Here is a 17817-nt window from a genome sequence, read left to right as displayed (position 1 = left end):
GGTTGTTGTAAGTTCCAGGATTTAGATGCTTTAAAAGAAATAGGAAGAGTGGAGAAAGAGGCGGGGGAGTGGCATTTCTAGTTAGGGCTAGTGTAGCAGTTACTGAATGGCAATTTGAGATTGATACGTCTACAGAGTCAGTTTGGGTTGAGGTCCAGAACAAGAAAGGAGCAGTCGCTTTGGGTTTTTTTAACAGATCCCCCCCCCCAAAAAAAAACAGTCGCAGAGAATTAGAGGAGTGGATTGGGAGGCAGATACTGGAAAGGTGCAGAAGTCACCGGGTTGTAGTCATGGGTGACTTCAAATTTCCAAATATTGATTGGAAACATTTTTACTTCTAATGGTTTAGATGGAGCAAATTTTGCCCAGTGCGTTCAGGAAAGATTCCTGACACAGTATGTAGATAAACCAACACGAGGAGAGGCCACATTGGATTTGGTGCTTGGCAATGAACGGGCCAAGTGTTAAACCTGTTGGTAGGAGAGCATTTTGCTGGTAGCGATCATAACTCTGTTACTTTTACTATAGTTGTGGAAAAGATAGGTACATACAACAGAGTAAGGTTTATAATTGGGGGAAGGGTCATTACAATTGTTAGGCAAGAACTGGGTAACATAAATTGGGAACAGATGCTGTCAGGGAAGAGCACCATAGTAAAGTAGAGATTGTTTAAGGAATGCATACTGCGTGTGCTCGATATGTTGTCCCTAGCAGGCAGAGAAGATGAGGTCGGGTGAGGGAGCCATGGTTCTTGAGAGAGGTCCAATGACACTCTTTAAGAGGAAGAAGGAGGCTTATGTAAGGTTTAGGAAACAAGGAAAGGAAAAGTCTCTAGAGGGATACTAGTTATCCAGGAAGGAGCTGAAGAAAGAGCTTAGAGCTATAAGGGGGCATGAGAAAACCTGGGCAGATAGGATTAAGGAAATGCCAATGTTTTTTACATGTATGTGAGGAATAAGAGAATGCCTACCCATAGAAAGGGTAGGGCCGATCAAGGATTGTAAAGGGAATTTGTGGATGGAGCCGAAAGAGATAGGAGAGGTCTTTTCAATGAATACTTTTCTTTGGTTTTCACAAATGAGAGGGACCTAAGTTGTAGAAGAAGACAGTGTGAAACAGGCTGGTAGACTAGAGAAGGTCGATGTTTGTTTGTTAGTAAGGAAGATGTGCTAGGAAATTTGAGGGGCTTGAAGATTGATAGGTTCCCCGGGCCTGATGCGATTTATCCAAGGATCCTATGGGAAGTGAGGGAAGGAATCACCGGGTCTTCAAAGATCTTTTCATTCTCACTGTCCGTGGGTATAGTGCTGGAAGATTGGAGAGAGGAAAATGTCATTCCCTTGTTCAAAAAAGGGAACAGGGATAACCCTGGAAATTACAGGCCACTTAGCCTTTCTTCAGTGGTGGGTAAGTTACTGGAAAGGGTGCTGAGAGACAGGATTTATGATCACTTGGAAAGACACAGTTTGATTCATGATAGTCAGCATGGATTTGAGGGGTAGATCATGCCCCTCAAACCTTGTTGAATTCTTTGAAGAGGTGGCCAAACACGTGGATGAAGGTAGAACAATGGATGCGGTATCCCTGGAGTTAACTAAGGCGTTTTGATAAGGTTCCCCATGGTAGGCTCACGCAGAAGGTAAGGACGCATTGGATAGGGAGAAATGTGGCAGATTGAATTCAGAATTGACTGACCCTTAGAAGACGAAAGGTGGTAGTGGACGGAAAATATTCAACATGGTGCTCAGTTATGAGTGGTGTACCACAAGGATCTGTTCAGGGTCCTCTTCTATTTTATGATGATTGTAAATGATTTAGATGAAGGAGTGGAAAGGTGGATTAGTAAGTTTGCGGATGATACGAAGGTGCGTTGTGGTGTGGATAGTGCGAAGGGCTGTTCCAGCTTATAAAGGGACATTGGTAGGATGCAGAGCTGGGCTGAGAAGTGGCAGGTGGAGTTTAACCCTGAAAAGTGTGAGGTGATTCATTTTTGGAAGGACAAATTTGAAAGCAGAATACAGGGTTAACGGAAAGATTCTTGGCATTGTGGAGGAGCAGAAGGATCTTGGGGTTCATGTCCACCGATCCCTGAAAGCTGCCACACAGGTGGATAGAGTTAAGGTGTATGGTATGTTAGCTCTCATTAATAAAGGGTTTGATCTCGAGAGCTGTGAAGTTATGCTCCACCTATACAAAAGCCTGGTTTGGCCACATCTGGAGTAGTGTGTCCAGCTCTGGTCGCCTCATTACAGGAAAGATGTGGAGGTGTTGGAAAAGGTGCAGAAGAAATTTTACCAGGATGTTGCCAGGAATGGAGGGAAGGTCTTGCAAGGAAAGGCTGGGAGAGCTAGGGCTTTTCTCTTCTGAATGACAAAGGATGAGAGATGACTTGAAAGAGGTGTACAAAATGATCAGAGGTATAGATAGAGTGGACAGTCAGACTTTTTCCACGCTTCTACCACTTTCCCTCAGTGAAAGTAGTTTTCCTCTTCCTTCTAATACTTCAACTACCTTTTTAGACTCTGCCCCTAATCCCTAATGTGCAAGGATACAGATCCCTTTCCTTCATTTTATGCAGGCCTGTCAACCTGGCACACCGAAATCTGAACTCCCTTCAGCCTCCTGTATTCCACCCCTGCCCACCCAGTCTTTCCTTTCATAGCTGCAATTTTCCAGTTCTGACATCATCCTCAAATCTTCTTGCAATCCTCTCCAGTGCAGTGATCTATTTTCAGTCATAGACTGATCCATCTGCATACAGTGTCCAATTGTGGTCTAACTAGTTTTAGATAGTTAAAGTCTAAGCTGCCTAATTTGAGTTGTATGTCTTGGCTCACAAATTGAAGTTTTCTCCACTGTTGTCTTATCCATTTCACGAACCTGTCCTGCTAACTTCAGGCATCTGTGAACATTTGCTCCGAGGCGGTTTGTTTTCTATACACCTCCAATTTTCTCTCATTTTAGTGTTTTGCCTTTGATCTCCCCAAATGTGCATCACATCATTACTTCTCTGAGAAGTAGAAATCTATTTGCTCCTTTTTGGGTATGAAGATAAATTCAGTGGCTGTCCAAAGAGATTTGGGGGTTCAAGTGTATAGATGTTTCAATGTGACCAGTGCACAAAATAATCTAGAGGCCTAATGGAATGCTGGCTTTTTTTACCTACAGGACTGGAGTACAAGGATGCAGAAGTTATGCTGCAGCTATGCAAAACCCTGGTTAGACCCCATTTTGGAGTACTGAGAGCTGATCTGACACCGTACATTAGGAAGGGTATATTGCATTGGCAGGAGTAAAACATAAGTTTACAAAAATGACATCTGGGCTTCGGGGTTATGTTATGAGGATAGATTGTACAGACTGGTGTTGTGATGAAGATCTTCTGGACTCAACATTAAGTCTGCTTTCTTCCCATAGATGCTGTCAGATTTGAGCAATTTCTGTTTCATTTCTGATCTCCACCTGCAGTTTTGTTTTATTTTACAAATTGTGCCTGTTTTCTCTAGACTTGAGAAGGTTAAAGGTGATCTGATAGCATCTTGAAGACTTCAAGCTGAAAATTTAAGAGTAGATCAAGATAAAATGTTTCCACCAGTTGAAGGTTCTAGAATGAAGCATAATCTGACACTTGGAGGCGTACTGTTCAGAGATGTTAAGCAGTGTTTCTATATACAAAAGGTGATAGATGTTTGGAGATCTCCTCCACAAATGGTAAGAGCTGTTGGGTCAGTTGTTAATTTTAACCTGAGAATTTTCTTTTTGTTAGGCAGAAGTATTAAGGGTTATGGGCTCAAGGCAGACATATGGAGTACAGCCACAAATCAGCCATGGTCTCGCTGTAAGTTGGAACAGACTAAAGGGGCTGAATGGCCTCTTCCTGTTCCTATATCTGCTGCACCTTCTCCTCCCACCCCCCGACCCCATGATTGGACAAGCAGAATTTTTATGTTGCCTACAGAATTCTTGATTATGCCATCCTACATTTTAATTCCAAGTCACTAATATATTGCACAGAAGGCCGGGACACAGTATTGAGCCTTCCACTTGTCAAACATGCCCATCAATTATTAATTTGTTTTCGGCCTCTGAACCAATTTTGTTGCAGCTTGTTACACTTCCCTAGAACGCAGATACTTTTGTTTTTAACTAGTCTGTCTTGTGGGAATGACACTGCTGGTAAATCATGGGTTTCTAAGAAGAAATGAGTTAGTGGTATCTCATGCATTTTTACCCTGAATTAAAATAACAAGATTTGCTCTTACGCCAACTCTAAAGCTGAATGTGACAGTGACTATATCTGATGATCAGGATACAGTCTTGTTGATTTTTTTTAATTGCGGGAAATGAGCATGAATTTTCAACTGGAGCTTGTGTTGTCTAGCTGATGTTTATTTTCTGAGGAATTTTTTTTTGCATTTTTGTAAACTATCAAGTACAATTCAAGATTTCATTGAATGCAGTTAAATTGATGGCCTATAAATGTTCAGTGAATGGAAGGTTGCCAATGATTTGTGGTCTTGTTTTTCGTCACTTGAAAGTCACGCTTACTTTAATGTGCTGTTACTATGTATAGTGAAAATGGAATGGAACAATGGGTAGATAGCATATGATTGTGTTCAGTTTCTCAGTCTGAGACCAATTATTTTCTGAACGTGCTGATTCTGAATAATGCTGCAATAAAGTTATAAAGGGCTGACCGGAGAAGCAGTATGATGTCATTTGTATTTTAAAACACCAAGTACTGCAAAACATTTGTTCATCTGTCTCTATCTGTATGTGTTTCTTGCAGGACGTTATTCATAGGCTAAGGAGCTAACAAATACATTCATGCCCAAAGATATTCAAGGTTGAAACCAAAAATCAGTTGAGGTTAGATAATGGTTATGATCAACATCTTTTGGTTTATAAATAGCAATGGAATTGAGATTAGATACAATTTAAGTTTGTGTTTTAATTGCAAACAAATGAAATACTATTTTATGCAAACAACAGCTGACTAGATGCTTTGTCATAAATCCTCTTTTACTAAGCAGTTTAGGCCATTGCTAGACATGGTCTTTTACAATTGATGATTTTGATTTTACTTAGTTTCTCTATTTTGAGATTTGAAATACCTTATTGAAGTTTAAAGGCAGCATTGAGAAATTTGAAAACAAGTTTTTTTTATTGATAAAAGGTTTGTATTAATACATCTTTCTGTAATGACACTAGAACAATTATTTGCAAACTAAATATGTTGATAGGTTTTAAAATTGGTAAAAGGGTGAAGTTCATGAGTTCTCTGCAAGTGAATAAAGTCCAATTCCCTTCTATAGTAAGGCATACGGACCTGAAGGCCCATGCTGTTAATTGACCTGTGATAATTTAGGTATATGAGAACTTCTTTTTAAATTGCTTTTGCGATTTTAAAAATATGGATTGGTGTTCCCACATCTGAATGAGGTGCTTATTTGTGAATGTTAGTTGCTGACTAGGTCTGGCTCAACATGTGTGCTCCCTCCTAGCAGTAACCTACATTAACTCTGTTGGATTGACATGAAAAAGACTCTACGTATTTTGCCTAAACTTTGGGCAATAAACAAATCAGAAGGAGGGAGGAAATTTTTCATGTTTGCACCAGACATGGGGGCAAAACACTTGAAACTGCATTTGCCTTAGTTATGCAGCTTTAGTTTTTTAACTGTTGCCATCCCTAGTTAACTGGCTTACTCGGCTATTTTGGGGGTGGGTGTGTTTTTAAGGGTCAATCACATTGTGGATCTGTAGTTGCATATGGGCCAGTCCAAGCAAGGATGGGAGATTTCCTTCTGATGAAAGTTAATGAATCAGCTGTGTGTTTTTTTAGTTAGTTTGATCTTTTCATAATTGTCAATTGTCTAGTTGTGTTGCTTCTTCTCCCCCCTTTTTCTACCCCCATTTGATTTGATTTTGAGCCCTTATTCCTAGATCATCAGTCTGGCCTTTGGGGTTTCCAACTGCTCAAGGGCAGTTTTGATGCCTTTGAAGTGGTGTCACAATGGGAGGAGGGTGTTGGTGAAAAAAGCTAGGTTTGCGCTGCTCTTGATTACTAATCCAGTGTGATTACCACTGCAATTGCCTGCCCTGCAAAATTAATTTAAGAATTGAGTCGTTTTATGCTGAGCAATCTTTGAGCTTAATTGTCTTGAATAAATAAAACATGGAATTAGGTGTCCAGGCTTGCTGCAGTTTTAACATTTTTTCTTCCCTTGTCTCCTCACTTTTTTTTATTTCCTTATCACTGTTTATCTCTTGAAGGTGCTGAAATGTGATGTTCAAGGTTTAACAAATCATTTAATGTATGCAAAGCAAGTCATCTTGCATTTGGGAGGGAGCAAATAGATGAATATTTAAAATTCCCTTAAAATGTTATGCTGACAAAAACTAGATACTGGATGCTTGATCAGAAGTTATAAAAATGAATGCTAGGTATTTAATAAATATTAAAATTAAAAAATAATTCATGGGACATGGGCGTCACTGGCTAGGCATTTATTGCCCATCTGTATTTGCCCTTGTTGGTGCGTTGCCTTCTTGAACTACAGCATAATTGAGGTAGGTGATGGCCTAGTGCTACTGTTGATACACTATTAATCCAGAGACCTGGGGACTCCGGTTCAAATCCCACCAGACCAGATAGCAGAATATAAATGTAATAAAAATCTTGAGTTGAATCTAGTGATGACTGGCAATAGTTTCATGGTTTTGTCAGGGGGAAAAGCCCATCTGGTTCACGATTGTCATTAAGGGCAGGAAATCTGACATTTGGCCTACATGTGATTCCAGACCCTCAGCAATGTGGTTGACTCTTAATTGGGCAATTAGGGATAGGCAATAAATGCTGGTCCAGCCAGCAATGTCCACATTCTGTGAATGAATAAAATAAAATGCTGCAAATGGACCCACAGAGTTCATTAAGAGGGTTTCTGGGCTGTGTTGGTTTGTCCCAGACTGCTTTGTAAAGGAGTTGCTAGAATTTCAATAGAATCTAATAGTAATATTATGCGAAACAATCGCTCTTACTTTTGCTTACCTTGCTACTTAGTCTTGTCTCATCCGTGTATCCTTTTCCAATAATACTACAAGGGTGTATCTGTACAAATAAAGTCTGATCCTGCATTGAGAACTTTGACATGACTAAAACTGCTCTGCTACTATTTTGTGTATTTTAGTAAGGAGTATGGATAAGCCCAAGCCGATTTTAGCATGAAAATTTTGCAGCAAATTGCTCTTCAGTTACACAGACCCCTTGAATGTTGGCAACTATGCCTTCAGCTGATTTAGACATCAAGCTCTGAAGCCTCTTCCTAAACCTCCCTGCATCTGTCATCTTTGAAAGAAGCATCTTACAAAAATAATTCAAAACCCATTTTGTGTCTTAACATCACTAGTCAGATAGTGCAGTGTCAAATGTTGTGATGCTGGTCATGTAACCCACCTTTGGGATGTTTCACAAGGTTAAAATATTTAAATACAGCTATGAATAAGAGATAAGAAATATGTTGCTAGGGAAATACAGCAGGGCAGGCAGCATCAGAGGAGCAGGAAAGTTGATGTTTTGGATCGGGACCCTTCTTCAGAAATGTAAGTACAGCTGATTTTTGTCTTTGTCTTTGTCTTTTTTTTAATTTAGACCCACTTTTCTCCAGTGCATAGTGTAGTCATGTCTGACGAGTTTCAGATGGGAGATATCATCAGATTTGTTTTCTTTCTATCTGTTATAAAAATCAAAAGACTTTTTTTGTCCCCTCTGCTTCCTATAGCCCAAATACTGTTTTGAAAGAAATGGTCAAGATAAAATGCTATGAATATTTACTGTGAAGATACTTCCTATTACTTAACAGACCAATGATAATTTTCACAGGGTCACAGCATTTTGTCTTGGCTACGTGCAATGTTAAATTTGGGGAATGAAGGAATTGACTAGAGGTAACTGTACTGGGAGTGGTGAACTGCAAGCAGCATCCTTTTTGGCCATTGTGTTTTGTTTATTGTTCAGCATGATTTCCTGCATAGATAGCAATGTTTCTTTAGTGCTTTACAATGTTACCATCATGGCCCTCCTAGGAAATTGCTGCTGCTTTTTAAATATTGGAAACTTCACTCTTCGTGTGAACCACATGCATCCTCTTTATTTTCCTACCCCAATGAAATAATGAAGTTCACATTGGGTCTTGTGTGTTGAGAAGCTGGGAGTTGTGCAATGTCTTTCTGCAGTTCATGGAACAGAAGTCAGTTTTTGACTGAATCTGCCTCGGCAGTCACCATTTTGAAATAGTGTCTTCCACCCACATGTACTTTTTCTTTGTGTCTAGTGTTTGCTGTAGCTTGTACTGCGGGCTTATAAGGAGGAGGGTTTACCAGTTGGGGATAAGTAGAATGAGCATTGATTTTTATTTTTTAAATGTGTTTTTAAATGTCATCAATTTAAGAATTGTATGCGGTATTTCAACTTGCAGGGTGCAACATTTTAGTGTTTCCTGAGAGGCTCTTTTGGCACCCAAATTTAATTTTTGCATTAGTTGCAGTGGGCAAATCTTCACTTAAAGTTGAATTTCAAAAGAATGCAAATGCAGCATTGAACAAGGAATTACTGTGCTTAAAAGTTCTTGATACCCAGGAAAAAGGACTGCTCTTGGCACTGTGTTTGCTGTCTTCAGTCCCTCACACCACCACATTAAAAAATTTATGATCTCATGTTTGTCATCTTAAATCAAACAAGTTGAGTGTTTAATATAGAAGCTTTCACTTTGAAATTACACAACTCTTAAACAGGAAAGTATAGGTTTCATTTATCAGTTAAAAGCATCGATGCTTTTTATGAAATGGAGGAACTAAAGTTCATAGGGGAGGGATAGGCATCAGTGATTCCAACTTTTCCAAGCTTGTAAATGAAGACCTGGAGGAGGTACCAAAGTAGCTCTGTCTAGAGATGTCTTGCAAATGACTACTGTGTTTGAGGACGAGAAAGATATTCTAGAGTTTCACTTGATTTCTTTCAGAAGTTGGCTCTACAGTTAGGTTTTTTAAAAAAAAGTCCTTCCAGGTTAAACAAATGTTTAAAATGTTACTGAAAGATTTTTTGTATGGAAAGTAAAATGTTCAATAGATTGCCACTTTCCACATTCCATGTGTTTTTAAATTTTCATACACTGCAGTCCAAGTGAATTGCATTCCTTTCTCCTACTCAGCCACACAAACCATGGTTAAAAGTATTGGCAAAGTTTTGAAAATATTTAAAATTTGGTCAAATTAGGATTTATGTTGCTTCGTATCAGATCTTGGCACTTTGTCTCTCACCATCTGTTGTTTTTAAGCTACAAGACCAACAATTTGGCCATTGTTCATTTCATGTTTGGTAACTGCAAAAGTAATGATCTCTCTCTAAATGCTTTATTTTTAATTAAAAATGCTTTTTGCATTGAACAAGTTGTTTTTGAGGCAAATTTCAGAGATGGTTGCTATGATGCAGCATTGCTAAACTAGTTGAATATTTGCAGCATCCATGGAAACAAATTGTGCAATATCTAAAGTATATAATCTTTAACCAGTATTTGTTTAGAGTTGATATTTTCTTGTCAAGTTGCCTGTTATGTTAAACATTTACCACGTTCACTTAGCATTGTGTAAAGATAATGTTAACTGACAAGTATTTACCTTTTTATTTTTGAGGACAAGTAAGTGTTCTTTTCTTATTCTGTTAAGTATTCTGTTGTGGAACAGAAGTAGGGTCCTTATCCCTAGACTAGAAAATCTGGGTTCAAATTCCAGCTGCCCTAGAGGTGTGTAATAATATCCGTGGACAGGTTGATTTAAGAAAAAAGTTAAATTTTAGGGTGGCACAGTAGCTAACTGGTTAGCAATGCTGCCTCAGTGCCAGGGACCCAGGTTCAATTCCACCCATGGATGACTATCTGTGCGGATTTTGCACATTCTCTTCCCCCGGTCTGCATGTGTTTCCTCTGGGTGCTTGAGTTTTATTTTCTCCCACAACCCAAAAGTGTGTGGGTCAGGTGGATTGACTGTGCTAAATTGCCCTGTAGTGAGCAAGCTAGGTGGGATAAGCATGGGAAATGTGGGGATAGGGTGGGTCTGGTTGGGATGCTCTACAGTGGTTAAGTGTGGACTCCACAGACCAAATTACCTGCTTCCACACATAAGGATTCTATTATTCTTTTCAATGCCGAGCTCCCACTGTTTAGCAAACAGTTGTTCAGACTGCATTTTTTGATATAAAGAAACAAAAGTTGGTCAATAAACTACATTTAATGTTAACAAGGTTTTTGTGCATGGAATTTGCTCAAGAAGATTTCCAGTAATTCAGTCACTATTAATGGAATATATTTGCATGCTATTCAGCGTGTAATGTGGCTTGGCATTTAGTTGTTGTTTTTTGATAATTCTATTTGCTGGTTCCTGTGTGGTTTTTACAATTCTGATCGAAATCATGTTGAGTCAATAATCTGAAGCCAGAGCTCCATGTGGGAGTTTAAGTACTGCCGAGAGGTTTTTTTAGAAGTAAGCAGGAAGGATTTTAACAAGTGGCTTTTTTCTGCCATTTCTCTCCGTGTTCTGACTCCTGGAATTTTGTTTGCCTGGTCATTATCAAGTTCTGGGTATCTCATCTAAGTGAGCCTTGATAAAGGTGATGGTACATTATTTGTCTTGCAGCCAATCCTTACTACCTTTTTGTTTCAGTCTGTGCATACTTCTCTCAAAGTTTCTGGATTTTTTTTCATGAGTAGGAGCGCAAGCTGCCATTTGTTCCCTTTTAGACCTCAACATTCGTGGATCAGTGGTATCTCCACTGCTTGCGCAGCTGAGCTTAGCATCAGTAAAATCAGTTTTAAATTTTGAGAAGATTTGTAGCTTGGCCAGTGGATGAGGTTGCATACTTGCTTGCCAAGCCGGTGTGTTTAATTGTTCATGTTTTGTCACCCTGCTAGGTAACATTATCAGTGCACCTCCGGTGAAGCGTTGGTGTTCTGTCCTGCTTGTTATTTATATGCCTCTGTTTGTTTGCTGGGGTGGTTGGTACTACTTCTGGATCTGTTTTTCAGTGGTTTGTATGTCTGGTCCAGTTCAATGTGCTTGTTGATGGAGCTCTGGTTGGAATGCCAGGCCTCCAGGAACTCCCTGGCATGTCTGTGTGTTTGTTTGGCATGTGCTAACATGGATGTGTTGTCCCAGTTGAATTCATGTCCTTCTTTCTCCATGTGTATTGAGACCAGTGAGAATTGGTCATGTCTCTTGGTAGTCGGTTCAGGTTCATCTATACTTTTATTGTCAGTTTTTTTTTCTTCCAGTTTCTGACAGTCCTTGCTTGGTATTTTGTATATTATGTTAGTTTTATTGGTTGTGGGTGCAGGATCCTTTACGTTTTGTTAATAGCTGTTGCAGGGTAGTTGGTTATTCTCTTCTTTCGTCTTATGAATTTTATTCTGATGAGGATGTTGTCAGTGGGTTTCTTCTCGTCTTGTGCATTTTGATTATCATGAAGGTGTTATCTGCATACCAGTTCCAGAGTTTGGATTACATAGTGGGGAGCGCAGACTGTTCTGTAATACACGAAATTCCATGCAAGAACTGAGAAACATTACACAGACCAAACTGGAAGAAAACTGGCACCAACTAGCCACCAAGAGATATGAGAGATAATGGGAACTGCAAATGCTGGAGAATTCCAAGACAATAAAATGTGAGGCTGGATGAACACAGCAGGCCAAGCAGCATCTCGGGAGCACAAAAGCTGACGTTTCGGGCCTAGACCCTTCATCAGAGAGGGGGATGGGGAGAGGGAACTGGAATAAATAGGGAGAGAGGGGGAGGCGGACCGAAGATGGAGAGTAAAGAAGATAGGTGGGGAGGTAGGGAGGGGATAGGTCGGTCCAAGGTAGATGGACAGGTCAAGGAGGTGGGATGAGGTTAGTAGGTAGCTGGGGGTGCGGCTTGGGGTGGGAGGAAGGGATGGGTGAGAGGAAGAACCGGTTAGGGAGGCAGAGACAGGTTGGACTGGTTTTGGGATGCATTGGGTGGGGGGGGGGGAGAGAAGAGCTGGGCTGGTTGTGTGGAGCAGTGGGGGGAGGGGACGAACTAGGCTGGTTTAGGGATGCAGTAGGGGAAGGGGAGATTTTGAAACTGGTGAAGTCCACATTGATACCATATGGCTGCAGGGTTCCCAGGCGGAATAGGAGTTGCTGTTCCTGCAACCTTCGGGTGGCATCATTGTGGCAGTGCAGGAGGCCCATGATGGACATGTCATCTAGAGAATGGGAGGGGGAGTGGAAATGGTTTGCGACTGGGAGGTGCAGTTGTTTGTTGCGAACTGAGCGGAGGTGTTCTGCAAAGCGGTCCCCAAGCCTCCGCTTGGTTTCCCCAATGTAGAGGAAGCCGCACCGGGTACAGTGGATGCAGTATACCACATTGGCAGATGTGCAGGTGAACCTCTGCTTAAATGTGGAATGTCATCTTGAGGCCTGGGATAGGGGTGAGGGAGGAGGTGTGGGGACAAGTGTAGCATTTCCTGCGGTTGCAGGGGAAGGTGCTGGGTGTGGTGGGGTTGGAGGGCAGTGTGGAGCGAACAAGGGAGTCGCGGAGAGAGTGGTAAAGCTTTCCGGAGAGAGCACTCCCTTGTTCGCTCTACACTGCCCTCCAACCCCACCACGCCCGGCACCTTCCCCTGCAAACCATTTCCACTCTGCCGCCCATTCTCTAGATGACATGTCCATCATGGGCCTCCTGCACTGCCACAATGATGCCACCCGAAGGTTGCAGGAACAGCAACTCCTATTCCGCCTGGGAACCCTGCAGCCATATGGTATCAATGTGGACTTCACCAGTTTCAAAATCTCCCCTTCCCCTACTGCATCCCTAAACCAGCCTAGTTCGTCCCCTCCCCCCACTGCACCACACAACCAGCCCAGCTCTTCTCTCCCCCCCCCCCCCCCCGCCCCCACCCAATGCATCCCAAAACCAGTCCAACCCGTCTCTGCCTCCCTAACCGGTTCTTCCTCTCGCCCATCCCTTCCTCCCACCCCAAGCCGCACCCCCAGCTACCTACTAACCTCATCCCACCTCCTTGACCTGTCCGTTTTCCCTGGACTGACTGATCCCCTCTCCACCTATCTTCTTTACTCTCCATCTTCGGTCCGCCTCCCCCTCTCTCCCTATTTATTCCAGTTCCCTCTCCCCATCCCCCTCTCTGAAGGGTCTAGGCCCGAAACATCAGCTTTTGTGCTCCTGAGATGCTGCTTGGCCTGCTGTGTTCATCCAGCCTCACATTTTATTATCACCAAGAGATATGACTCAGTTCTCACTGGTCTCAATGCTCACGGACAAAAAGGCACAAATTCGACTCGGACAGCACATCCATGTTAGCATAAGCCAAACAGACATGCCAGGGAATTCCTGGAGGCCTGGCATTCCAACTGGATCTCCGCCAACAAACCCATTGAACTCGACCCAGTATACAAGCCACTGAAAAACAGAACCGGAAGTAATACCAACCAATGTATCTAAATAACGAGCGGGACAGAACACACATGCTTCAGCAGAGGCTCACTGACCAAGCAGGGTGACGAGACAGCTGTAATCTAACACTTGTTCAGTGAGCAAGTCCGTAACTTTGTAACCAACTTTGTTATATCACCCTTAATTGCCTAGATTTACGAAAATAACATTTAGTTTCAACATAGTATACTCAAATTTGGCTGAAGGACAACGGCCATAAGAAATTAAAGCTGGGGACAACCGCTGGTTTTATGTGATGCTGACTTCAAGTGTACTTTGTATTCTGTGACTAAATCAGACTGGAGTGAACTGGCCAGGTGCCCCAGATCATTAACAAGTTTGCTAACGTTTGGGTGTAATGCAATTCACCTGACGGGGGTGTAGGAATTGGAAAAATTATTGGCATTTACAAAGCTTTGCCTTGATGCCTGGTATCCCAATATTTGTCCAAAACAATGCAGGATTCTTTCATGAAAACAAAGATGATTCACTAGGTTAAAGGGCAATAGAACGTGCTCTAAAATTCATCATTTTGTTTATTTTGCGTGGATTTTGAGTTAAATGCATGTGACATTGTTCCTTTGCGCTCTGGTTGTTGCAATTAGGCAAGTTAGCATGCCAGATGCACCAATCTAGGATTTTCCTGGTCTAAGAAAAATACTGATTTAGAAAGCTTTTGTTTTTAACAAGATGTGTAATGTCATATTTGCTGTTCAGTGCATGTGATATCATACCCTGTTGTTTTCGGAACTTACATAAATTATTTATGGTTGAAGTTTCATTTCTTTTGAGGATCAATTCATGATTTTGATAAATATTAACCTGTTTGTAATCAACACTAAGATAACAAAGTGTGGGGCTGGATGAACACAGCAGGCCAAGCAGCATCTTCGGAGCGCACTCTTTGTTTTTTGACATTAAAAGAAGTATTCGTTGAAGAGTGCTGCACTGGACCTTGTAGTAATAATAATCATTCTTGCTATGTTCTCTGAAAGTGTGATGGTGTAACAAAAAGGATGAAACTAATGATACATCTTTCATTAGTCAACAGACCTTGCATTTTCAGTTGAACTGGTGTTCAAGGTGATGAGTGAACAAAACTTGCAGTCATGAGTTTCAAAACAATTGTGGATACACTTTGAATCAAAGATTTTCTCTGTGCAGTGAAATATATACTCCAACACAAGTGGAATAAATTACAGCAGCAGCAGCTTAACAGAACAGTTTCCAATTATTCTACTAAGCTTGTTATTGATCCACTGTTTACCAGTGGTTTAAGGACTTTGCTTCTGATGCTTGTTAAAATACACATGACATTTGACTCCAAGAAGCTATGTTTTCCATCTGTTATTTGTGAGACAGCAGAATTCAGTGACTGCATTAAGAAATGTAATGGGGACGTGTGTGTGTGTGTGTGTGTGGGGCTTGGCAGTGATTATAATGTCAAGGCTAACAAAGTGTGGCGCTGGATGAACACGGCACGCCAAGCAGCATCTCAGGAGCACAAAAGCTGATGTTTCGGGCCTAGACCCTTCATCAGAGAGGTGGATGGGGAGAGGGAACTGGAGGGTCCCCCTCATTCTCACATACCACGCCACCAACCTCCGGATACAACGTATGATCCTCCGACACTTCCGCCATCTACAATCCGACGCCGCCACCGAAGCCATTTTTCCATCCCCACCCTTGTCTGCCTTCCGGAGAGACCACACACTCTCCGCGGCTCCCTTATCCGCTCCACACTCCCCTCCAACCCCACCCCACCACATTCTTTCCCCTGGAAAACCCCACCCCACCACATTCTTTCCCCTGGCACTTTCCCCTGCAACCGCAGGAAGTGCTACACTTGCCCCCACACGTCCTTCCTCACCCCCATCCCAGACCCCAAGATGACCTTCCATATCAAGCAAATGTTCACCTGCACATCTGCCAATGTGGTATATTGTATCCATTGCACCCGGTGTGGCTCCCTCTATGTTGGGGAAACCAAGCAGAGGCTTGGGGAACTGCACCTCCCCAGTCACGAACCATTTCAACTCCCCCTCCCATTCCTCAGATGACATGTCCAACATGGGCCTCCTGCAGTGCCACCAATGATGCCACCCGAAGGTTGCAGGAACAGCAACTCCTATTCCGCTTGGGAACCCTGCGGCCCAAGGGTATTAATGTGGACTTCACAAGCTTCAAAATCCCCCCCCTCCCCCCACTGCATCCCAAAACCAGCCCAGCCTGTCTCTGCTTCCCTAACCTGTTCTTCCTCTCACCCATCCCTTCCTCCCACCTCAAGCCGCACCTCCATTTCCTACCTACCACCTCATCCTGCCTCCTTGACCTGCCCATCTTCCCTGGACTGACCTATCCCCTCCCCCCCCCCCCCCCCCTCCCCACCTATAGTCTCCTCTCCACCTATCTTCTTTTCTCTCCATCTTCGGTCTGCCTTCCCCTCTCCCTATTTATTCCAGAACCCTCTCCCCATCCCCCTCTCTGAAGGGTCTAGGCCTGAAACGTTAGCTTTTGTGCTCCTGAGATGCTGCTTGGCCTGCTGTGTTCATCCAGCTCCACACTTTGTTTTCTTGGATTCTTCAGCATCTGCAGTTCCCATTACCACTGATATAATTTAAGGCTGTTGAGCAGTTCTGAGTTTGAAGAAGCTAGTTCATCAAATTTGTAGAATAATATGCTAGTCTTGTCTTTTTTTAAAGTAACTAATCAGTGTGTAAGCTCTTGGTGATGAATAAGTTTTGTATGTAGTTGGGATTATTTGAAACACTTTTTATATTGTACATATGAGAGCTTTTTTTGTAGTACTTTTTTTTTTGTTGAAATTCAATTGCCTACAGTATTCCTTTTCCTAAAATGTAGTGGCTCATGTCTGATTCTGAACTTGCAGGAAAAGCTGGCTTCTGATTGTATTTACATAACTTCTATATGTTTAAGGAATGATTTCTCACAGTCTGCACATTCGTTGTTGATGAAAAAAGCTGGCTGGTAACAGTCAATGTTCTCTGCATAAATAAATGCTGACTTGGTGATGGGATACTGATCTCTGTGCAGTTATTTCATAGCGTAACATATTGAACTTGTGTTCCAAAAATGAAGGTTGTGTACCTAACTGGATTGCACCAGACTCCCTGCTAGGCGTTGCATAATCCTTATCACCACAGTCCATGTCACCAACATCACAATTCATATTAACTATCTAAACAGATCCACTTACATGTTCATTTTTATTTGGGGTAAAGCAAAATAGGCTAGTTTTTCCAAGACTTTGCAATACATGCATACCACGTGATTAATGCATATCTGTTAAACAGGAAAAATGGGCCTCTTCCGATTGTTGGGTTTTTTGTGCACTTTTTAAGCATATTAGCAATTCTCTCAACATTGTGTGGCAACAGATTTTGTTCTGTATGACAGACATGACTCCTCGCCATCTTTAAAAGCTGCTTCAAAACTTGCCCCGACGTCTTTGTCACTGTATTAGCAAATTGCATCTTCTGATATTTATACACTGCTTTTATCAGCTAAACTATTGTAACCGGCTGGAGGAAAATTTGATTTGAGCACTGATTTGTCACTTGTAGCTACTCGTGCTGGGAAATCTATTGACATGGTAAGCCATAGTCTTCTGTCTTGCACCATTCTCACGTGTGCACTATCAGTTGTCTGCTATGAATCTGACATCAGTTGGTTGGCTGCCCTCCACTCTGCCCTTTTTGCAGCAGTTCTGATGCATCAGAATTCCTGTCAAGTGTCTGAAATGCTGACGTTTTCTTTTCTGAATGTCTGTTTGCACTTTTTTTTTTTAGTTCTTGCAGTTTCAAGTACCTCTTCATTTGTCTTACTTGATATTTGTACCATCCACCTTTTCAACAGGCTGCTATTCCACTGATCTTAACTGTTTTCTGGTTTCTGAGGCACACAGAAAAATGCATTGAATGTAGCATCTTGAAAATTTATTTCCTTGTTACAAGCTTGAATTTTCTTTTAACACATCCTTCACCTTCTCAATTTTATTCCTGGTTATCTCCTACCCTCATTCTAACTTTTGTCGTATATCTGCACTATTTTATCATATGACCGTTTGACCTAACCATTTGGACAAAGTTGTTACAGTGCATTACCATCCACTTCAATTGTCACTTATTCCTTTCTTTTGTATTCTTTACAACTACTTTCTAACTTTTTTTTTGTCTTCTGTTCAAAACTCCATCTATATTCTAAACTCCTACCAGATTTGTTGCAGATTCAGAAGAGATCCAAGTCGTGCTTTTTTTTTTGTTCTTATGT

General features: G+C 41.7%; 1 protein-coding gene across 3 annotated transcripts in view; it reads left to right on the top strand.

Annotated features, from left to right (window-relative positions):
* zdhhc9 (zinc finger DHHC-type palmitoyltransferase 9) overlaps positions 1–17817 on the top strand; it is a 104718-nt gene that overhangs the window by 18001 nt on the left and 68900 nt on the right. The window contains exon 1 of one of the 3 annotated variants that reach the window (XM_059651458.1): positions 5351–5368. The exons of the other annotated variants lie outside the window; for them this stretch is intronic. The gene's annotated coding sequence lies outside the window, so the exon portion shown is untranslated. Of the gene's footprint in view, positions 1–5350; positions 5369–17817 lie in introns of those variants that run through there. 3 annotated transcript variants of the gene reach the window in all.

The sequence above is a fragment of the Stegostoma tigrinum genome, chromosome 15 (genome assembly GCF_030684315.1).
Source record: "Stegostoma tigrinum isolate sSteTig4 chromosome 15, sSteTig4.hap1, whole genome shotgun sequence".
Taxonomy (NCBI): Eukaryota; Metazoa; Chordata; class Chondrichthyes; order Orectolobiformes; family Stegostomatidae; genus Stegostoma; species Stegostoma tigrinum.
This window is presented reverse-complemented; position numbering and strand designations above follow the sequence as displayed.